Here is a 25,602-nt window from a genome sequence, read left to right on the forward strand (position 1 = left end):
TGAAAAAGTTCTGCCAACATTCTGAAAAAGCGCTGCCAACTTCAAGTTCGCTGTTTTAGTTAAATAACTTATGGAAGTTTGCTGTTTGAATTAGATAACTTATGAAAGTTTGTTGTTTGAATTAAATAACTTATGGAAGTTTGTTGTTTGAATTAGGTAACTTAAAAAAAGGTCGCTGTTTCATATAGAGAACTTAAACAAGATCGTTGTTTCATGTAAATAACTTAAACAAGTTTACTATTTCATATAAATAACTTAATTAAGTTTGCTGTTTCATATAAATAACTTAAACAAGTTTGTTGTTTCATATAAAAGAATACAAACTAGTCATATCAAATGTACATATATAAATGCAGATTAAATTCGTTTGAACAAGAATATAAAACTAAAAAAACATTACTATAGGATCTACATAAGGTATACATCAAAAGTATACTGTTTTTCAACTTTAATAGTGAATTGTTACACAAAAAAATTAATAATAATATAACGGGGCAGAGACCACGTGAAGGCTAAACAACATACAGTATCATCAAGCAATATTACACAACATTACTATAGGATCTAATCAACACGTTTTCACCTTCAAGTTACATGCTGTAAACTTGGGGCAAAAACTTTGTTGTGATCCTCACCACATACGGAAAACGGGGCAGAGAATGATCGTTCTCCTCCACGTACCGTCACCAATAGATACACTAACTTTAAAACTGAGAAAAACATTATGCGAAGACTCAATAGCAGCAGTTGAGTCATTATTATTGTAACCATACGCGAGAAGGTGGTGGCAGAGAACGATCGTTCTCCTCCACAGACGGTCTTCTCAATAGGTATACCAACTTTAAAACTGAGAAAAACATCTTGTTGAAACAAGTCCCGAATAATCTTGGAGACTATATTGCTTTAATTGTGATATCTGAAAACTCGAACCCGGAACAGGTTTTTTCTCGAACATAGCATTAACACATCAATTGCAGGATTAAATACCTGGTTAAGATGCACTTCTATAATGAATCTTGTAATATTTCAATGTTATATTTCTGGTAGAACAACATCCGGGAACATAGTTGAGATAGCAAAGTTATTTCTTTCAAACAACAAACTTAATTAAATTATTTATTTGAAACAACAAACTTAATTAAGTTATTTATATGAAACAGCAGACTTGTTTAAGTTCTCTATATGAAACAACGACCTTTTTTAAGTTATCTAATTCAAACAACAAACTTCTATAAGTTATCTAATTCAAACAGAAAACTTCCATAAGTTATTTAATTCAAACAACAAACTTCCATAAGTTATCTAATTGAAACAGCAAACTTGAAGTTGGCAGCACCATTTCAGAATGTTGTTGGCAGAACTTTTTCAAAATGTTGATAGAAGTTTGCTTATTGAAAAGGTTTTTCAAACCCACCTAAAGGCACTCTTTTCTTGTTCAAACCCCCCATTTATGCAAAAAAAAAAAAAAAAAAATCTTCAATGTTTGAAATTGTTATTTACCTAATGAGTTTTTTTTAACAAAAATTCAGATTGCTAGGATCTTCAATACATATGGACCTAGAATGAACACCGATTGTGTGGTCAACAATGCTCAAGCTATCTTGTATACAACACTGCTTGTTTTGTAATCAATGAAATAAATAAATATTAAAATATACTCTATTTATAGTTATTACTCCATTGGTTACTTATGATGGATCTCGTGCACCAATGAACCTCTAATTGTTCAATCACTTGGAAGTAAGACTCGAAGCTTTTGTGATGGCTCTGACACGTAAAGCTAAAATTGTTTAATATTGTGTAATTTGGTGACCGTTAGTTTATTTGGTTAGTGCGTGTGTCCCTTGTTCATTAGGTCGATGGAGGCTTATGGAAGGAAACAATACGTGCACGATCAAACTTGGAAATCCAGGTCAACAATACGGTTTTTAGTAGTGTACTGGATGACTAATTATATGGTTTCTTCTTCACTTAGATGAATTCACCATGCTTGAAGTTGCAGAGAATGTGAAAGAGGTCAGTTCTGAAAGTTCTTTAATAATTTTATTGTTATATGTCCACAATGCCCTTGAATTTGGTGTTTAATATTTATAAACCATTAAAAAGAATGGTCGGTGCACAAGAGACAAAAATTTCTTTGTGCTACTCTTTCAAAACTTCTGGGACCTTCTCAATGCTTCTTTGTTTGCTAAAATTCTCAATGCTTTCTTTTTTCTACAACCTTCTCAATAGTTTCTTTCAAAACTTCACAACTGTCGTAGATGACCAAGTACAGTGGCAGTGGGGGTTCGATCATGTCCATCACTAACAATTTACGAGATTACCGGAGGGGCGGTAATCTGTTATGGCTGACAAGGGGGTGGTCAGACGATTCACAACGCCGACAGGTATGTGTTATTAATTTGACATGAATAAGTTTGTAGGCATCGATTAAGGTCTTGGGTACTAAGTGTTGTTGCAACAAATTTGGGGTTTTTGTCGGAAGGCAGCGATTAGGGCTCCTACAAGTAGAATATGACTGCTAACAAATCAAATGGAGTAGTTGACCTCCGCCGATGTACAAGGTTGCTCGGATCAGTAATATCGAAGGTTAATCGGTGTCGGAAAAAGGAGGCTTAGAAGTCGGAGAAGGATGTGTATTTGAAATCGGTCATTTACATATTAATTAAACTATTAGGTAATCAATGAATGCAACTTGGATTGAGTTTGAAAAAAGTCTCACTGATGAGGCATAGTTTTACATGATTCATAATATTATTTACTCTGCTTTGACAGTATGAGAAATAAACTATTTAACAGATAAGTGACTCAGAGAAAGAGAGGGAATAATAGAGGAGGTGGGCCGGTGGTGTAACACCTCGAATTTTTGTGTCCAATAATGTGTTAACACGTGTCATTTGTTTACACGTGGCGTTGATAATAAATAAAGGACTAATTTTGACAAACCTTGAAAGTATATAAATTCGAGGGTTATAAATGTCAACAAGGGTAAATATACTGTATAGTAACCCTAAATAATGCTTGAACCTTCAAACGAATAAATCATAGATCGTACGGAAGCGAAACGCGGAAGAAAGTGAGAGATTACGAGCTACAAGGGTTAACTGTGCAACATGTTTAATTATACCTCTGAGTGACCCTTTAACGTTCCCAAGGCTTCGTAACAGTATTATACGCTCACCAGAATATACTGTATAAATTCCGCGAAGTTCCGTCTTAAAACGAGAGAGTTATACTCGAATTCGTATGAGAAGGGTTAAAAGCGTCAACAGTGAAAGTTAAGGCTTTCCAAATAATTAATAAACTAACCGGGGACTTAATAATGCGGGTAATTAACACGAGGCCCCTATCGGTAAATAACCGAGGGCCAAACCGCATGATTACCCCTTCAAACCCGAAAGGTCAGGTAAATCATTACGAAAGATTTCGTTATTAATTACCAGGATTTCGTAATCATGACAAAAGATTTTAAAAATCTGAAAAACAAACCTCTCGCGACTCGCGTGAAGTTTAAGCTTAAGTTGAGGCGGGCCGCGAGCCACCTCAATTACGCATCTGATTTCTTAAACTCAGGCGACCCGCGTAAAAGTGCATCGGAACTCCCATGCGGGTCGCGTAAAGTGCCCAGATGCAGAAAGTTGGTGTTTTCTTGACTTTTGGGCATTATGAACGATCAATCTCCAATAAATGAGGCATGGGCGTCCCCTACTCGACCCATAGCCCTCTGGGACACCTACCCATCATCTCTGGACTGTTGTAGGTATTTGTAATGATCATAGATGCTTGGCATTGGCTATAAATAGCCACATTATGCACATAACATTCACAACACCAAAAACACACATCTCTGGTCATTGCAAGAGCCCTCAAGTCCTCTTCTATGCTCTATAATCAGCTCTCAACTTCTGTAAGTTGCCTAGATCATTTATAATTCAGTTTATGCTTAGTAAATAGCTAGAAAACAAACCGTCGTAAATACGGTTTGACTTTAAATTAAATCCATGATGGTTCTGTCTTATGACGAATCAAAGGTGGTTATAAGTTGGTATCAATGAGGGTAATAAACCCCTAAAAGGGTTCCCCCTGATCACCACTCTAACTATGTCAAATATCGAGTCAAACGTGTGGTTAAAAAGTCAACAGAAAGCTATTTTAGCGATTTATGCATAATCTGTAATGTACATACTAAGAAACCTGTTTTGACACTTATAAAACATGATATTAAGTATATAAACTTGATTGCGCTCGTTTGAATCGATCATTTGCTATATTGAACCGGTTCGGAGCCGAATGTCGCAAAGGTTTGACTTTTGCATTGACTTCAGTTCTGACCCGTTTTAGTGAGGTATAGATATACCTTAGGACTCTCTTAGGACCAGGTTACATGATGGTATAAACCTCTGTGATCGGTTCATGAGTTATCCGAGTCTTTTACGCATTTCCGTTAATCGCCTAAAAGTTGACCGTAACGCCATTTTGAAAATAAAACGAGTATTTCGGATACGTGAACGGACCAGAACCTTGCTTAATAAATTATAAGCATGTCCTTAAAGTTTCACGTCAATCCGAGGTCTAGAATGAGAGTTATGCTAAATGGCGCATTTAAAGTAAACTTTAGTAATTAACGGCGCAATTAGCATAACAAATATCTAAACCAAGATTTCGTCACCAAAAACTTTTACCCACTGTATTAAAATAATATTTTGGGAATTTTAAAGATTTTTAATAATTTTTACCTCGCTCATAACCTGCGGTTATGGCTACGGTTCGGTAAATACCGAATATGCCCTTTTCGGCCAAAACATGAGTTCTACAAGGTCTTTTGACCCGATTCCAGTTGCTACTGATTTTAAATAATAAATAAAGTATTTTAGACTTTATAAACTGTTCGGGAAACTCAGATTTCCTGTAGAACTCGAAAAGCCCTTTTAAAAGTCTTTAAAATGATCGAAAAGTCCCTACGGGGCATAATATTAACTTAAACTCGTTACGGGCATCACGGAAGGTATCCTACTGATACCACAACCTCTTTAAGGCATATTGACTTAGGAAATAAGCGTATGACTCTCATGGTTAACCGTTTCGCCTATTGCGCGCACGGTCCGGCTTATGAAACTAGTTTTCATAAATTAGCCGATACGGGCCAAATAATACTATTTGAACCCCAAATTCCAGAGTGTGAACCATAAACCCATATAAAACAAGTCTCTGAACTTGTTGGGTCAGAATCCCACTCCAATCTCGGTTTTCGCCTTTTCGCGCGATTAAACCATATCTATACATATCGGAACCAACCGGTCTAGGCTACGGCCATTATAACGACTCGTTAGGATTCTAAGAGGTTAATTAAAACCTTCGTTCCAGATTAGGAGCCCCAGTAAAAGCTATCGGTGATTTAATCCAAATTAAGGAAATACACTTGCAAAGGTAAATACTTTAACTTATTTCCCCTATATGGGCTTGGGTTACGGTATATTAATACCGCTTGATTGAGCATTATATTCTTCCATCGCTTAGGTGGTTAATTAAATAATATGATCGGCTCATTTAAACAGTTTTGTTTCTTACAAGCCTTTGGGGGGTTTAATGACCGTTGTCCCGGATATCCTTGGCATCATTTTACGAAATGGCCACGACCATCGACATCCCGGTGTAGGCGTACACCCGGTATATAGTGTCGACATTAAATTAAAAGACGTAGCCGTTGGTTTTTATACTACGGTTTTACGCAATGTGGTGTGTCTATAAATCTTTAACCCGGCATGACCCGGGCTACTGAACGCATAAAAGAACATGTAAAACCTTCACAAGATTTTATTATAATTTTCCCAAGTTATAAAAGAGTTTGTGCCTTGTGCATTCAAATCAATTTTAATAAACATTTTCAAATGTGTCAGTTGAATGTATTTACCAGTGTAAACTGACGTATTTTCCCCAAAAAGATTAAGTGCAGGTACTAGACGAAATTGGCTGGTATTAGCTGCCTAAGCATCACGAATAGTCTCGCAAACTCGATGCCGTATCTGAATGAACAATATTTATTTATTTTGATCCGCTGTGGATATATTCAACTTCTGTAATACATTTGATATTACAACCAGAGGTTGAAGTTTATATATTTATCTTAAGCTTCCGCTGTGCATTATATAATTGTGTGGTTTGACTATATTGTTGCCAACATCGTCACGGTAATCCCCCACCGGGCCCACCGGTGAGACACGTGGAAATCGGGGTGTGACAGGTTGGTATCAGAGCCAACATTGAGCGAATTAAACACTATCCTAATGTGTTTAATCTCAATGACACAATTGCACATACTTGAGTCTAGACAAGAACTTAGGACAAATTCGGATTGATACTCCTTTTTGTCTTTATTTTCAATTCGATTTTAATAAGTTTTGGAGCAGGAAAATGCCACCTGTTATATTCCGAGGAAGAGGAAGGGGGAGAAGAGGCAGAGGAGAAGTTGTGACACATCACGATAACGAAGCTGGACCATCTGGGACAAGACATCCTTCGATGACACGGAGCGAAGAGCCACAACGACGACGAGATCTTTACGAACCCGCGAGGCATTCCACCTCGCACAGCTCGACGCCATCCTACCGGCACTCCTTTGGGCCAAACTCAGAAAATGATCCCAACAACCCACAACCTTCCTTCATACCTCTACAACGTTCGGTATCGCACCGAAATTACGACGACCCTACTCCCTACTACATAGATCAGTTTAATCCAGCTGACTACATACAGGAACCATCAGGTTTTGTTCCATTAGGGCCACAAGATCACTTCTCCGAGGACCATATGGATGAAGATACTGATCCAACTGAACCTGCGCGTGGTACGCCCACGCATCCGATAGAAGTCTCTGATGGGTCATCCTTCCATGGCACACCCTATCAAGGACCAGACAGTTTCCAAGCGTTGTTTGACCGACATGAGTGGTACTACACGCCACCTCAACAGACATCTCAACAACCGCGACATCCACAGGATCCCTCTGAGGATTCACGCTTTGAGGCAGTTACGCCACCACCTCCGCCACCGGCGCAACCAGTAATGCCTGATCCGCCAAGGCGTAGGAGGACAAATGCTCGTATGTCTACACGAGGAGGAGGGGGTATCCACTTCAGCACTCCTCGACATTCTAGTAGTAGCCACTATCCGCCACTACAAGAAGAAGGACCTTCAAGTCCTATACAGGAGGCGAACTCCGCACCAGCTGCACAAAATTCGCCACCATTTGGGTATGACCAACCCATACCTGCTTACACGGGTCCAACGGCTTACAACCCGTTCGAACCGTCACAAGCACAATACAACTACGGCTATGAGCGCGACCCGTATGTGGTGTCGGCAAGATATAATGCGCGCTACCCTGACGGAGCACATGGAAACATGGGACCACCGGACTACTCAGCTCATGGGTATCCAATACCTCCCAGACCTCCAGTTCCGCATCAAGCGCCACAACCACGTTTCTCTCCTCCTGAACAGGAAGAAATACTCCATCGACTAGATCGTGTGGAGAGAGAGTTCGAGGAAGAAAAGAAAAGCCACCGAGGATTTCTCAAAGGCTTGGCGAACCTACTAAAGGGCAAAAAGAAGAAACGTGACCACTAGCCCTTAATAGTTGTACTAATGTAATTTCTATTTTGAAATAAGTCCCTGCGTGGACACTTATCGTATTTCAGTCCCTACGTGGACTTATCTTTTAGTCCTTACATGGACACCTACCTTGTATTAGTCCCTGCGTGGACTTGTCACTTATTTTAAACCTCTATGGAGGTCTGTACTATTTGAAAGACCCGTTTAGGGCAATATGTAATTGTATTTGAGATTATGGAGTGTATGCTATGAGTTTTGTTTTAATATATAAAAAAAAACAAATCAAAACCATTCCTTTTATATTGATCTGCCTAGATAAAGAATCTTAAAAGGTGAAACCTAGCTTGGTGTCTTTTAAGATCCAGTCAAGATGGTACGACCTAATTGAAAAGATTCTGATTTCCTGTTAACCTCTGTACGCATGTTAACAATCATGGCAGATGTGATTCGTTAAAAATCACACACGTCATTCTTATACAATAATCCTTTAAGGATTTCAAAACCCAACTAATGATTTATAAATCATGGGTTAAATCACCAATGAAGGTGATCGATATTATTAAAACATCCATTAGTGATGTTGTGCCTACGGGCCAGTATTATTAAAACATCCGTTAGTGATGTAGTGCCTACGGGCCAGTATTATTAAAACATCCATTAGTGATGTAGTGCCTACGGGCCAATCTTATTAAAACATCCTTTAGTGATGTAGTGCCTACGGGCCAATATTATTAAAACATCCCTTAGAGATGTAGTGCCTACGGGCCAACCTTATTAAAACATCCATTAGAGATGTAGTGCCTACGGGCCAACCTTATTAAAACATCCATTAGAGATGTAGTGCCTACGGGCCAACCTTATTAAACACATCCATTAAAGATGTAGTGCCTACGGGCCAACCATATTAAAACATCCATTAGAGATGTAGTTCCTACGGGCCAACCATATTAAAACATCCATTAGAGATGTAGTGCCTATGGGCCGTAATAATTGTCTTATAACGACAAAAGGCAGTGGTGGTCTATGACTCCCTGTCAGAAAGAGGTAAAAGAACTACGGTTCAAATCTCTATGCCTTTGATTCTCTGAAATCTCGGCTAAAATTATAAAACATCCTCGTGATTAGGCTTTATGCCGCCAATACTATTTATATAGTTGAAATAGGATATACTCAAATCCTAATATGTAATGAAATAATAAGTTAACCAAATATGGTCTCTGTACCATGGTTGACAAATTGTCATAAAAGACAATTATATAATAATCTCCTGAATAAAATTTTGTTATCTTCTGTAACAGATTCAAGTTACAATGGCGGATCCCAACGGAGAGAATAGCCATACTAATGAAGATGACTACGACAATACGCCAGTGCATTTGACAGGCGCACAACTGAAGGCTCTGATTGACAATGCTGTTCAGGCAGCTCTTGATCGTCAATATACTGAGTCCCAAGGCAGAACCGTGTCAAAACCACCCTCTAAACCAAAGACACATTCCAAACCACCCTCTCAACCCAAGAAAGATGACGACAAGCACTCGTCCACTGAGAACAGCGTTCATCGCGATAGAGAATATACTGATGCATCCAATGCTAAGGGTTGCACTTACAAATACTTTGTATCTTGTAAGCCCCGGGAATTTACAGGGGAGAAAGGTGCTGTTGATTGTATCACCTGGTTAGATGAGATGGACACTATTGTGGACATCAGCGGGTGTGCAGCGAGGGATGTGGTGAAGTATGTGTCCCAGTCTTTTAAGGGCGAGGCCCTGGCATGGTGGAGGGCGTTGGTGCAGGCATCTGGTAAGTCTGCTTTGTACAAGATGACATGGGAGGAATTTATTGCTCTCATTAAGGAAAACTACTGCCCTCAGCATGAGGTTGAGAAGATCGAGGCTGACTTTGTGTCACTGGTAATGACGAACCTGGACTGCCAGGCATATTTGACGAGCTTCAATACGATGTCTCGCCTGGTCCCATACCTTGTGACACCAGAACCTCGAAGAATCGCCCGTTTTATTGGGGGCTTAGAGCCCGCAATAAAGGCGAGTGTAAAGGCCTCTCGGCCGACGACCTTCAGGTCAGTTACTGACCTCTCCTTGTCTCTAACTTTAGATGCTGTCCGTCTGAGGACACTAAGGAACAAGGAGGCTGAGAAAAGAAAACGTGAGGATGACACCTCACGAAGGTCAGGGAAAAAGCACCGTGGAAACGGTGATAGCAAAAAGGGGTCGGAGGCAAAGAAGGATGGGCAAACCGGTGAAAGGCCCAACTGCAAGATCTGCAAGAAACCCCACTCTGGGAAATGCAGATTTGCATCAAACTCACAGTCGCAATCAAAGACTCCTTCCTGTGGGCTATGCAAGTCCAAGGATCATAAGACTGTGGAGTGCAAAAAGATCAAGGATGCAACCTGCTATGGTTGCAACGAAAAGGGGCATATCAAGAGTAACTGCCCTAAGTATGCCAAGAAGGCGGAAGAGACAAAGAAGTCAAATGCGAGAGTTTTTCGCATGGATGCAAAGGAAGCAGTCCAGAACGACAACGTGCTTACAGGTACTTTTCTCGTAAATAATATATTTGCAAGAGTACTATTCGATTCTGGCGCTGATAAATCCTTTGTAGACCAGAAATTTTGCCAACTACTAAATATGCCTATCAAAATCCTTGATGCGAAATACGAAGTAGAGTTAGCAGACGGCACGATAGAAACCGTCTCTACTATTCTAGAGGGATGTGAAATGTCCATTAGGAACCATTCTTTTCCTTTATCTCTACTTCCCTTCAAATTAGCGGGTTTTGACATTGTGCTAGGCATGGACTGGTTATCCCATAATCAGGCCCAAATCATTTGCGGCAAAAGGCAGATAGTTTTAAAGACTCCGAGTGGTGAATCGCTTACCATTCGAGGAGATACGCAGTACGGATTGCCCGAAGACGTATCTATGCTGAAAGCTTCAAGGTGTTTGAACCGAGGCTGCGTAATTTACATGGCTCAGGTGATAATTGAAGAACCGAAGCCGAAGATCGAGGATCTTCCTGTCATTTCTGAATACCCCGAGGTTTTTCCTGAAGAACTACCTGGTTTGCCACCAGATAGACAGGTGGAGTTCAGAATAGACATCATTCCTGGAGCAGCTCCGATAGCAAGAGCACCTTACAGATTAGCTCCGACGGAAATGAAAGAACTGAGGACCCAGTTGGATGAACTACTGGCGAAAGGTTTCATCAGACCTAGTTCATCTCCCTGGGGAGCACCAGTCCTATTTGTAAAGAAGAAGGACGGATTGATGCGGTTGTGCATCGACTACCGAGAGCTAAATAAAGTTACCATAAAGAATAAATATCCTTTACCAAGGATCGATGATCTATTCGATCAGCTGCAAGGAGCAAGCTACTTCTCAAAGATCGACTTGAGGTCGGGTTATCATCAGCTAAGGGTCAGAGATGAAGATGTATATAAAACAGCATTTAGGACTCGCTATGGTCATTACGAGTTCCTAGTGATGCCTTTTGGGCTCACAAATGCACCGGCTGCGTTCATGGATCTCATGAATCGCGTCTGCAAGCCGTATTTGGACAAATTTGTCATAGTCTTCATCGACGATATCCTTATATATTCCAAGAACCAAGCTGACCACGAGAAGCACCTCCGTTGCATTCTCGAATTACTACAGCGTGAGAAACTCTACGCCAAATTCTCGAAATGTGAATTCTGGCTACGAGAGGATCACTTTTTAGGACACGTTGTGAGTGAGCGTGGTATTCAACTAGATCCCGCTAAGGTAGAGGCGGTCATGAACTGGCAAGAGCCAAAGACGCCTACCGAAATCCGTAGTTTCCTGGGGTTAGCAGGATACTACCGGAGGTTTATTGAAAATTTTTCGAGGATTGCTGCGCCCTTGACTTCCCTAACCAAGAAGAAAGAAAAGTTCATTTGGGGCCCAAAGCAGCAAGAGTCCTTCGATATACTGAAGCAAAAGCTGAGCAACGCACCTGTGTTGACACTACCTGAAGGTGCAGATGAATTCGTAGTTTACTGCGATGCATCACACACGGGCATGGGGTGTGTGCTTATGCAGAAGGGCAAGGTGATTGCCTACGCTTCAAGGCAATTAAAGGTGCACGAAAAGAATTACACCACCCATGATTTGGAGTTGGGTGCCGTTGTATTTGCACTGAAATTGTGGAGGCACTACCTTTATGGTATTAAGTTTGTGATTTACTCTGATCACAAAAGCCTCCAGCACCTGTTCAACCAGAAAGAGTTGAACATGAGGCAGCGCCGTTGGATGGAAACCTTGAATGACTATGAATGCGAAATCAGGTACCATCCCGGCAAAGCGAATGTGGTCGCTGATGCCTTAAGCAGGAAAGAAAGGGTAAAACCTATTCGAATCAATGCCAAGAGCATTGAAGTCAAGAACAATTTGATTGAGAGGATATTAGCTGCACAGCGAGAGGCTATGTTGGAAGTTAATTATCCTAATGAAAAGTTAGGAGTAACTGAGGAGCAGTTGACTCTTAGCAAGGATGGAATCCTTAGATTGAACGGACGTATATGGGTTCCAATTTATGGAGGACTACGAGATGTTATCCTCCAGGAAGCCCATAGTTCCAAATACTCAGTCCATCCTGGTGTAGACAAAATGTACCAAGACTTAAAGGCAAATTATTGGTGGATAGGCTTGAAAAAGTCTGTAGCCGCCCATGTAGCAAAGTGCTTGACTTGTGCTCAAGTCAAAGCCGAGCACCAAAAGCCGTCTGGCTTGCTACAACAGCCTGAACTTCCCGAGTGGAAGTGGGAATGCGTAACTATGGACTTCATAACCAAGTTACCCAAAACCAGGAAAGGAAACGATACAATATGGGTCATAGTCGATAGGCTGACTAAATCAGCTCATTTTCTACCCATCAAGGAGACGTATAGCTCCGATATGTTAGCCCAACTTTATGTTGATAAGATTGTAGCCTTACACGGCATACCTGTGTCTATTATCTCCGACAGGGATACTAGATACACATCACACTTCTGGAAGAGTTTCCAGCAATCTTTGGGCACGCGTTTAAACTTTAGTACGGCTTACCATCCACAGACGGACGGTCAAAGTGAGCGTACTATCCAAACGCTTGAAGACATGCTTCGTGCATGTGCGATCGATTTAGGTGGTAACTGGGATAAGAATCTACCCTAATCGAATTCTCCTACAATAATAGCTACCACACCAGCATAAAGGCTGCGCCTTTCGAGGCATTATACGGTAGGAAATGTAGATCGCCTGTTTGTTGGGCGGAAGTAGGAGAGGTCCAATTATCAGGACCAGAGATTGTTTTCCAGACAACGGACAAGATTGTCCAGATCCGGGAACGTCTCAAGGCTGCCCGCGATAGGCAGAAGAGCTACGCTGATCCAAAGCGTAAGGATTTTCACTTCGAAGTGGGTGAAAAGGTATTACTTAAGGTGTCACCCTGGAAGGGGGTGATGCGTTTCGGCAAGAAAGGCAAACTGAGTCCGAGGTACATAGGACCTTTTGAGGTCATTGAACGGGTCGGGTCAGTCGCCTATAAGTTGAACTTGCCTGAAGAGCTCAATGGAATTCACAACGTGTTCCACATCTGCAATCTCAAAAAGTGCTTCGCCGACGAATCGTTGGTGATTCCACACACAGATGTGCATATAGATGAGAGCTTAAAGTTCATAGAAAAACCTTTGTCGATTGAAGATGGACAGGTGAAGAAGCTTCGCAGAAAGCACGTACCGATTGTAAAGGTCAAATGGGATGCTCGTAGAGGTCCTGAATATACGTGGGAAGTCGAAGCTACAATGAAAGAAAAGTACCCCTATTTATTTGAGTAAATCTCGGGTCGAGATTTATTTTAAGGGGGTGAGGATGTAACACCTCGAATTTTTGTGTCCAATAATGTGTTAACACGTGTCATTTGTTTACACGTGGCATTGATAATAAATAAAGGACTAATTTTGACAAACCTTGAAAGTATATAAATTCGAGGGTTATAAATGTCAACAAGGGTAAATATACTGTATAGTAACCCTAAATAATGCTTGAACCTTCAAACGAATAAATCATAGATCGTACGGAAGCGAAACGCGGAAGAAAGTGAGAGATTACGAGCTACAGGGGTTAACTGTGCAACATGTTTAATTATACCTCTGAGTGACCCTTTAATGTTCCCAAGGCTTCGTAACAGTATTATACGCTCACCAGAATATACTGTATAAATTCCGCGAAGTTCCGTCTTAAAACGAGAGAGTTATACTCGAATTCGTATGAGAAGGGTTAAAAGCGTCAACAGTGAAAGTTAAGGCTTTCCAAATAATTAATAAACTAACCGGGGACTTAATAATGCGGGTAATTAACACGAGGCCCCTATCGGTAAATAACCGAGGGCCAAACCGCAAGATTACCCCTTCAAACCCGAAAGGTCAGGTAAATCATTACGAAAGATTTCGTTATTAATTACCAGGATTTCGTAATCATGACAAAAGATTTTAAAAATCTGAAAAACAAACCTCTCGCGACCCGCGTGAAGTTTAAGCTTAAGTTGAGGCGGGCCGCGAGCCACCTCAATTACGCATCTGATTTCTTAAACTCAGGCGACCCGCGTAAAAGTGCATGGGAACTCCCATACGGGTCGCGTAAAGTGCCCAGATGCAGAAAGTTGGTGTTTTCTTGACTTTTGGGCATTATGAACGATCAATCTCCAATAAATGAGGCATGGGCGTCCCCTACTCGACCCATAGCCCTCTGGGACACCTACCCATCATCTCTGGACTGTTGTAGGTATTTGTAATGATCATAGATGCTTGGCATTGGCTATAAATAGCCACATTATGCACATAACATTCACAACACCAAAAACACACATCTCTGGTCATTGCAAGAGCCCTCAAGTCCTCTTCTCTGCTCTATAATCAGCTCTCAACTTCTGTAAGTTGCCTAGATCATTTATAATTCAGTTTATGCTTAGTAAATAGCTAGAAAACAAACCGTCGTAAATACGGTTTGACTTTAAATTAAATCCATGATGGTTCTGTCTTAGGACGAATCAAAGGTGGTTATAAGTTGGTATCAATGAGGGTAATAAACCCCTAAAAGGGTTCCCCCTGATCACCACTCTAACTATGTCAAATATCGAGTCAAACGTGCGGTTAAAAAGTCAACAGAAAGCTATTTTAGCGATTTATGCATAATCTGTAATGTACATACTAAGAAACCTGTTTTGACACTTATAAAACATGATATTAAGTATATAAACTTGATTGCGCTCGTTTGAATCGATCATTTGCTATATTGAACCGGTTCGGAGCCGAATGTCGCAAAGGTTTGACTTTTGCATTGACTTCAGTTCTGACCCGTTTTAGTGAGGTATAGATATACCTTAGGACTCTCTTAGGACCAGGTTACATGATGGTATAAACCTCTGCGATTGGTTCATGAGTTATCCGAGTCTTTTACGCATTTCCGTTAATCGCCTAAAAGTTGACCGTAACGCCATTTTGAAAATAAAACGAGTATTTCGGATACGTGAACGAACCAGAACCTTGCTTAATAAATTATAAGCATGTCCTTAAAGTTTCACGTCAATCCGAGGTCTAGAATGAGAGTTATGCTAAATGGCGCATTTAAAGTAAACTTTAGCAATTAACGGCGCAATTAGCATAACACATATCTAAACCAAGATTTCGTCACCAAAAACTTTTACCCACTGTATTAAAATAATATTTTGGGAATTTTAAAGATTTTTAATAATTTTTACCTCGCTCATAACATGCGGTTATGGCTACGGTTCGGTAAATACCGAATATGCCCTTTTCGGCCAAAACATGAGTTCTACAAGGTCTTTTGACCCGATTCCAGTTGCTACTGATTTTAAATAATAAATAAAGTATTTTAGACTTTATAAACTGTTCGGGAAACTCAGATTTCCTGTAGAACTCGAAAAGCCCTTTTAAAAGTCTTTAAAATGACCGAAAAGTCCCTACGGGGCATAATATTAACTTAAACTCGTTACGGGCATCACGGAAGGTATCCTACTGATACCACAACCTCTTTAAGGCATATTGACTTAGGAAATAAGCGTATGACTCTCATGGTTAACCGTTTCGCCTATTGCGCGCACGGTCCGGCTTATGAAACTAGTTTTCATAAATTAGCCGATACGGGCCAAATAATACTATTTGAACCCCAAATTCCAGAGTGTGAACCATAAACCCATATAAAACAAGTCTCTGAATTTGTTGGGTCAGAATCACACTCCAATCTCGGTTTTCGCCTTTTCGCGCGATTAAACCATATCTATACATATCGGAACCAACCGGTCTAGGCTACGGCCATTATAACGACTCGTTAGGATTCTAAGAGGTTAATTAAAACCTTCGTTCCAGATTAGGAGCCCCAGTAAAAGCTATCGGTGATTTAATCCAAATTAAGGAAATACACTTGCAAAGGTAAATACTTTAACTTATTTCCCCTATATGGGCTTGGGTTACGGTATATTAATACCGCTTGATTGAGCATTATATTCTTCCAAGGCGTAGGAGGACAAATGCTCGTATGTCTACACGAGGAGGAGGGGGTATCCACTTCAGCACTCCTCGACATTCTAGTAGTAGCCACTATCCGCCACTACAAGAAGAAGGACCTTCAAGTCCTATACAGGAGGCGAACTCCGCACCAGCTGCACAAAATTCGCCACCATTTGGGTATGACCAACCCATACCTGCTTACACGGGTCCAACGGCTTACAACCCGTTCGAACCGTCACAAGCACAATACAACTACGGCTATGAGCGCGACCCGTATGTGGTGTCGGCAAGATATAATGCGCGCTACCCTGACGGAGCACATGGAAACATGGGACCACCGGACTACTCAGCTCATGGGTATCCAATACCTCCCAGACCTCCAGTTCCGCATCAAGCACCACAACTACGTTTCTCTCCTCCTGAACAGGAAGAAATACTCCATCGACTAGATCGTGTGGAGAGAGAGTTCGAGGAAGAAAAGAAAAGCCACCGAGGATTTCTCAAAGGCTTGGCGAACCTACTAAAGGGCAAAAAGAAGAAACGTGACCACTAGCCCTTAATAGTTGTACTAATGTAATTTCTATTTTGAAATAAGTCCCTGCGTGGACACTTATCGTATTTCAGTCCCTACGTGGACTTATCTTTTAGTCCTTACATGGACACCTACCTTGTATTAGTCCCTGCGTGGACTTGTCACTTATTTTAAACCTCTATGGAGGTATGTACTATTTGAAAGACCCGTTTAGGGCAATATGTAATTGTATTTGAGATTATGGAGTGTATGCTATGAGTTTTGTTTTAATATATAAAAAAAAAACAAATCAAAACCATTCCTTTTATATTGATCTGCCTAGATAAAGAATCTTAAAAGGTGAAACCTAGCTTGGTGTCTTTTAAGATCCAGTCAAGATGGTACGACCTAATTGAAAAGATTCTGATTTCCTGTTAACCTCTGTACGCATGTTAACAATCATGGCAGATGTGATTCGTTAAAAATCACACACGTCATTCTTATAGAATAATCCTTTAAGGATTTCAAAACCCAACTAATGATTTATAAATCATGGGTTAAATCACCAATGAAGGTGATCGATATTATTAAAACATCCATTAGTGATGTTGTGCCTACGGGCCAGTATTATTAAAACATCCGTTAGTGATGTAGTGCCTACGGGCCAGTATTATTAAAACATCCATTAGTGATGTAGTGCCTACGGGCCAATCTTATTAAAACATCCTTTAGTGATATAGTGCCTACGGGCCAATATTATTAAAACATCCCTTAGAGATGTAGTGCCTACGGGCCAACCTTATTAAAACATCCATTAGAGATGTAGTGCCTACGGGCCAACCTTATTAAAACATCCATTAGAGATGTAGTGCCTACGGGCCAACCTTATTAAAACATCCATTAAAGATGTAGTGCCTACGGGCCAACCATATTAAAACATCCATTAGAGATGTAGTTCCTACGGGCCAACCATATTAAAACATCCATTAGAGATGTAGTGCCTATGGGCCGTAATAATTGTCTTATAACGACAAAAGGCAGTGGTGGTCTATGACTCCCTGTCAGAAAGAGGTAAAAGAACTACGGTTCAAATCTCTATGCCTTTGATTCTCTGAAATCTCGGCTAAAATTATAAAACATCCTCGTGATTAGGCTTTATGCCGCCAATACTATTTATATAGTTGAAATACGATATACTCAAATCCTAATATGTAATGAAATAATAAGTTAACCAAATATGGTCTCTGTACCATGGTTGACAAATTGTCATAAAAGACAATTATATAATAATCTCCTGAATAAAATTTTGTTATCTTCTGTAACAGATTCAAGTTACAATGGCGGATCCCAACGGAGAGAATAGCCATACTAATGAAGATGACTACGATAATACGCCAGTGCATTTGACAGGCGCACAACTGAAGGCTCTGATTGACAATGCTGTTCAGGCAGCTCTTGATCGTCAATATACTGAGTCCCAAGGCAGAACCGTGTCAAAACCACCCTCTAAACCAAAGACACATTCCAAACCACCCTCTCAACCCAAGAAAGATGACGACAAGCACTCGTCCACTGAGAACAACGTTCATCGCGATAGAGAATATACTGATGCATCTAATGCTAAGGGTTGCACTTACAAATACTTTGTATCTTGTAAGCCCCGGGAATTTACAGGGGAGAAAGGTGCTGTTGATTGTATCACCTGGTTAGATGAGATGGACACTATTTTGGACATCAGCGGGTGTGCAGCGAGGGATGTGGTGAAGTATGTGTCCCAGTCTTTTAAGGGCGAGGCCCTGGCATGGTGGAGGGCGTTGGTGCAGGCATCTGGTAAGTCTGCTTTGTACAAGATGACATGGGAGGAATTTATTGCTCTCATTAAGGAAAACTACTGCCCTCAGCATGAGGTTGAGAAGATCGAGGCTGACTTTGTGTCACTGGTAATGACGAACCTGGACTGCCAGGCATATTTGACGAGCTTCAATACGATGTCTCGCCTGGTCCCATACCTTGTGACACCAGAACCTCGAAGAATCGCCCGTTTTATTGGGGGCTTAGAGCCCGCAATAAAGGCGAGTGTAAAGGCCTCTCGGCCGACGACCTTCAGGTCAGTTACTGACCTCTCCTTGTCTCTAACTTTAGATGCTGTCCGTCTGAGGACACTAAGGAACAAGGAGGCTGAGAAAAGAAAACGTGAGGATGACACCTCACGAAGGTCAGGGAAAAAGCACCGTGGAAACGGTGATGGCAAAAAGGGGTCGGAGGCAAAGAAGGATGGGCAAACCGGTGAAAGGCCCAACTGCAAGATCTGCAAGAAACCCCACTCTGGGAAATGCAGATTTGCATCAAACTCACAGTCGCAATCAAAGACTCCTTCCTGTGGGCTATGCAAGTCCAAGGATCATAAGACTGTGGAGTGCAAAAAGATAAAGGATGCAACCTGCTATGGTTGCAACGAAAAGGGGCATATCAAGAGTAACTGCCCTAAGTATGCCAAGAAGGCGGAAGAGACAAAGAAGTCAAATGCGAGAGTTTTTCGCATGGATGCAAAGGAAGCAGTCCAGAACGAAAACGTGCTTACAGGTACTTTTCTCGTAAATAATATATTTGCAAGAGTACTATTCGATTCTGGCGCTGATAAATCCTTTGTAGACCAGAAATTTTGCCAACTACTAAATATGCCTATCAAAATCCTTGATGCGAAATACGAAGTAGAGTTAGCAGACGGCACGATAGAAACCGTCTCTACTATTCTAGAGGGATGTGAAATGTCCATTAGGAACCATTCTTTTCCTTTATCTCTACTTCCCTTCAAATTAGCGGGTTTTGACATTGTGCTAGGCATGGACTGGTTATCCCATAATCAGGCCCAAATCATTTGCGGCAAAAGGCAGATAGTTTTAAAGACTCCGAGTGGTGAATCGCTTACCATTCGAGGAGATACGCAGTACGGATTGCCCGAAGACGTATCTATGCTGAAAGCTTCAAGGTGTTTGTAGGTCCCCTTGAGTCTATGGATCGTCACAGAATCGTCTATCTAACCTAGAGTGCGGAATCCTCTAGATCAGATTGTAGCAGAAAACGCGTAGAATACAGAAACAGCAATTCCAATCAAACCGGGTTTTATTGATTATCTATCAAGATTGATTACAATCAATCAAACCCTAAACACAAACCCTAATTTCGTCTAAGACTATGTCTCTCACGAAATTGCTCTCTCACACAACTGTTTTTGCTGATTAACCTTAACCCTAATGTCTAACCTTGTTTATATAACACAAGGTTTACAAGTGGGCTAGGTCAAGACTCTTGGGCTGCGAATTGGACAGGCCCAATTCGCCCCCATCACCCAATTCCTTGGGTTTAGTTAGCCCAAACATAACAACTAACTATTACAAAGCTAAACCCGCTAACTGTTTATCGTTTAACTAATTACAAGATATCCAAAGACCAAATCTAAGCTGTTGTCACAAACATGCACCAACAAACTCCCCCTTGACAATAGCTTCATAAAAACTTTGTCTTGAGTCAAAACTTTGTCTTCGGTCTTCTTGCAATCTTCATGCAGTCTTGCACTGTCTTTGGTCTTTGGATAGCTTCAGCTTCAATAGCTTCTGTCAGCAACAGACTCCCCCTAAGCTGATGCATCCAATCACCAAATCTTCAACACGTTAGCGTTTGAGTAAACTCCAGTTCAGCATTTGCACAGCAATCTTCAAACTCTTCAATCTTGTCTGCAATATAGAAAGGAGGTTCTACCATGCATCCAATCAAACTCTCATCTTCACACTTCACAGCAACTTCTCAGCAACAAACTGCTTCAATCTGTAAACTATAAAACAAACATCTCGAGAAACCATAAGAATTTTTCAACATAAGTTAAATAAATTATTATTTTTCAAGAGAGTAGTTAAACTGTATAACAGATTAAGCATTTTCAATTTCATCACCAACACGCAAAAACTTTTTGTCCAACACAAAAGAACCTGCCTGATTGAAAATTTTGAACTCACTTTCTAACACTGTCTCCCCCTATCAGTAACAATTCCTCCAAGAATAACAGTTTTCCGTACGTTAAGAATTTCAAACAGAAAAAGACACTATTTTTGGATTTTTATATTTTTCTGAAAGCAAGTAAATACAAAAGCAATAAACACTCTATTTTTGTGAGAATCACTGGTAAGAAGATCATATCAGCACAAGCAAACTGTTTCACACAATCATATAATTCTTTATTCAATTTTTCGTGAAAAGCAGTTCAAGACGATTACCAGTATGTTTGTCCACTTAAACAAAATGCATGAACATTTCAAGTACCATTACCATATGATACGTTAAGGTAATTTTATTTTATGAAATACTAGCGTGTCCCACTTCAGGATGTACCCCCACGATCAAGGTATGCATAAAGATTCATCGTAGTAGGTGAGTATACTGAATTCATCCTTTAAGATATCCTGTCTGTGTCTAGTTCTGCATTTAACCTGTTTTTATCATGTTTTAATTGCTTAACTATGAACACCCAAATAAATACTAATCAAATCCTGGAAATATAAACTGCACACTCTATCATGCAAGTATCTTCCCTACCACATATTTCACAAGTCCAATCCTGAGTTCTGAAATCTTAACTGGGAATAGGTTGAGAAGAGAAAAGAATAGATCTTTAGTAGAGAAGGTATAATATACAGATCAAATGAGATTTTCTCAGTTTGATATAGGTTTATTGGGTTTCTTTTGGGCACTAGAGGGCCTCTTTCAGGTGTATTAGATCTATAGTGCGACAACGAACAGCTAGGTCAGCATGTATCTGGATGCAGCAGAAGCTGTCGTTGCCTAGCACCTCCAGGTCAGCATATATCTGGATGCAGCAGAGGAGGTACACGATTTTTTTCAGAGAAGATTTCAGAATCAGATCAAAATTGTGTGTATCGGGAAATATACAGACATTCAAATAGAAATGAGCTAATTCCAAGTGACTATCTTTCCTGGGGTCATGTACAATTTTAGTTCTAACAGACATACAGCCAAGATATCCCTAGATAAAACAACAGTATAAAGACCCAAAACTTCAGATTTTGGCAATCTATCAACGCAAGAATTAAGGTCATTAAACCATACACCACTAATGTGTTCCCCACTCATATTCAGTTCATTTATGTTTATATCACATTGGTAAGTTGATTATTTCATGCTTTTTGCCTACTGGTACATCGTATGATGACGCTGCTATCACACTTAAGCAATTTAGGTTCAATTTCAGTGTGACAGTCTAACTTGCTGATGTACTATCATTTCTTCTTTTTCACACAGGGATATCTCATTTTTGATTTTCTATATATATATATATTTTTTTTATGTTTTTGATTTTTCAATTTTTTTGTGTTTTTGATTTTTTTAAGAAAAGCAGTAAACTATTTACAAAAAATTCTTATGAAAAACCAGTTATTCAGGATTCCTCATCCCGTTGAGTTCGACTAAGTGTTCAAAGCGAGCCCTGTCAAATGCTTTAGTATAAAGATCTGCCAGGTTATCCTCTGTGTCGACTCGATGTAATTCAATTAGTCTCTTTTCAGCACAATCCCGTATAAAATGATGACGTATGTCAATATGTTTTGTGCGACTGTGGTTCACGGGATTATTAGTTATTGAAATAGTGGCATTATTGTATATCATAATAGGAGTACGAGTGAAATCCAAACCGTAATCGCGCATTTGCTGTTGTATCCAGAGAACCTGAGAGCAGCAGCTTCCAGCAGCAATATATTCAGCTTCACACGTAGAGGTAGACACACAGGATTGCTTCTTGCATTGCCAAGACACGATCCTGCCTCCTAAGAACTGACAACCACCTGTTGTAGACTTCCTGTTCGATTTGCATCCTCCAAAGTCTGAGTCAGTGTAAGCAACAAACGTCAAATCACTATCAGCTGGATACCACAACCCAAGTTTAGGTTTCCCCTTCAAGTAACGAATAATTCGCTTCACTGCTTTCATGTGTGACTCTTTAGGATTCGCCTGATATCTGGCACACAAGCATACGGCAAACATGATGTCAGGTCTTGAAGCAGTCAAGTACATCAGAGAACCAATCATTGCCCTGTATTGAGTAGGATCAACGTCTTCAGTACTTTCATGATCTGGGCCAAGATTGTGATTTTCACATATGGGTGTGTTGGAAGTAGTGCAATCATTCATTTTGAACCGACTCAAAATGTCATACACATACTTTGTTTGATGAATAAACATCCCATCCGCCTTCTGTTCAACTTGTAATCCCAGAAAGTAAGACAGCTCACCCATAGCACTCATTTCGAACTTGCTCTTCATCACCTGCTCGAACTCTTTACACATGCTTTCATCAGATGACCCAAAGATGATGTCATCCACGTACACCTGTACCAGCAGAAAATCTTCCTTCTTCCTCTTGATGAACAGTGTACTGTCAATCTGACCTCTTTCAAAACCATTCTTTATCAGATGTGTAGACAGTGTCTCGTACCACGCCCTGGGAGCTTGATGTAACCCATACAAAGCCTTATCAAGTTTGTACACTCGATCTGGATAATCTGGATCAACGAACCCATCTGGTTGTGAGACATACACCACTTCTTGGACTTTCCCGTAAAGAAACGCACTCTTCACGTCTAGTTGGTAAACTTTGAAGCCCTTGAAAGAAGCAAAAGCTAGAAACAACCGAATTGCCTCCAACCTCGCCACTGGTGCAAACACCTCATTGTAATCTATCCCTTCTTGCTGATTGAAACCTTTGACCACCAATCGAGCCTTGTTTCGCGTGACTATACCTCTTTCATCCTTCTTGCACCTAAACACCCATTTAGTGCCAATCTCTCTTTCACCTTTAGGAAGATCAACCAACTCCCAAACCCTCAACTTTGCAAACTGGGCCAATTCCTCTTGCATAGCTTCTACCCATGAATTGTCTTTAAGAGCCATATGAATGTTCTTCGGCTCCTCTTGGGAAATAAAGCAACTATACAAGCACTCGTTCACAATCCCAGTCTTCTCAATCGACACAAATAACCCTGTATTTGCTGCTATGCTTCTTCTTGTTTGAACACCTGCAGCAGGATCTCCCAGTATCATGTCAACTGGATGATCTCTATTTGCTCGTGTAGTAGCAACTGCATCGACTTCCAAATTATCACCCAGGTTTGAGCCAACCTCCCCCTGAATATGCTGATCCGCAAACGGATTAATGAAATCCTCCCCCTGATTGGGTTCGGGTTCATCGTCACTTGAATCAGTATCAGCAGCATCTTGGGAAGGTCCTGGAGCATCTGTTGTATCAACATTTGATCTAGGCATGAACTCGCCTTCATCATCACCAATCACTGTTTGAATTAGCTGAGACTCATCTGCATTGGAAAACTCAGGAATATTAAATGATTTAAAGACACTTTCATAATCATATAACATAGCTGGTCCACTCGTTGACTGTTGAGGTTTGTAAGAAGTGATTTCAACATTAAACACAACCTCAATTTTACCAGTTTTTAGATTAAAAACCCTTTTATTCGGTGCGCCAGGTACGTAACCTAGAAAGTAGCCCTCGTCAGCCACCTCACCGAATTTTTGTTTATCTTTGTTTCGCACAATGGTGCAGGGTAATCCAAATGGTTCAAAGCCTTCTAAGTTTGGTTTTTTGTTAAACATTAATTCATGACAAGTCTTGTTAAAACGTTTAACAGTCAACACTTTGTTTAGGACGTAGCAAGCTGTATTCACAGCTTCTCCCCAGAAAAGAACTGGTAGCTTAGAATCTGAAAGCATCGTCCTAGCGGCTTCAATCAACGTCCTGTTTTTCCTCTCAGCAACTCCATTCTGTTGAGGCGTATAAGGAGCAGAATATTGATGTTCAATTCCCTTGCGAAGACAGTAGAGATCCAGAATACGATTCTTGAACTCCGTGCCATTATCACTCCTTATCCTCTTGATCTTTGCATCATGGACGTTTTCCAATTTTGTAAAAAGATCTATCAACATCTCTGCTGTCTCATCTTTTGTACCTAAAAAGAAAACCCATGAATAACGTGAGTAATCATCAGTGACAACTAAACAATAGTACTTTCCACCTATGCTCCTCACGTTCACTGGACCGAATAAATCCATGTGAAGTAGTTCGTAAGGGGCATCTATGGAATTTACTGTTTTAGATTTATGAGGTTTCTTGTGTTGTTTTCCCTTTTGACATGGAAGACATTTGTCTTCCACTTGAAACCTCCGCAATGGAACCCCTCTCACTAGCTCATTTTTAACAAGATAGTTCATTTTGCGATAGTGAATATGGGCCATGCGTCTGTGCCACAACATCGATTCAGCTTCAGATGCTTTTGATAGTAAACACGCCACCACTGCAGTTGGATCCTTAGCACCCATGTCCATGACATAAGTGTCATTTCTCCTTGGCGCTCGCATCACTATCCAATCGTCCGGTATCTTCAATCCTGGTTTCAACACTAATGCTTCATTCTTGGTAAAATGGACCGAGTGACCCTTGTCGCAGACTTGTGACACGCTCATAAGATTGTGTTTAAGCTGCTCAACATAGTTCACTTTGTCCAGCGTGATCTTCCCATTGGTCACCTTTCCTCGGCCTGTAATTCTACCACCTTTTGCACCCGCAAAATTCACTTGTCCTCCATCATATTCTTCAAATTCAGTCAACAACCTCGCATCCCCCGTCATGTGCCTGGAGCAGCCACTATCAACATACCACAAGTTGATAATCCTCCTTAGCAGCTCCTGCACACACCAACCAAGAAATTAGTTAGATTGGGGGACCCAAGCCTTAATGGTCTTGGGTCGTCCAAATTCACCAACCACCGGAACGTCCATCCAATATCCATTACTCCTAACTGGAGTCTTGGATCTTAGACCTGTTGGAAATTGATTTTGACTTCCACTAGGT

General features: G+C 40.6%; 1 pseudogene; it reads left to right on the top strand.

Annotated features, from left to right (window-relative positions):
• Positions 1 to 1,345: 1,345 nt before the first annotated feature.
• LOC118492124 overlaps positions 1,346 to 25,602 on the top strand; it is a 36,285-nt pseudogene continuing 12,028 nt past the window's right edge.

Source organism: Helianthus annuus, chromosome 5 (assembly GCF_002127325.2).
Source record: "Helianthus annuus cultivar XRQ/B chromosome 5, HanXRQr2.0-SUNRISE, whole genome shotgun sequence".
NCBI classification, from domain to species: Eukaryota; Viridiplantae; Streptophyta; class Magnoliopsida; order Asterales; family Asteraceae; genus Helianthus; species Helianthus annuus.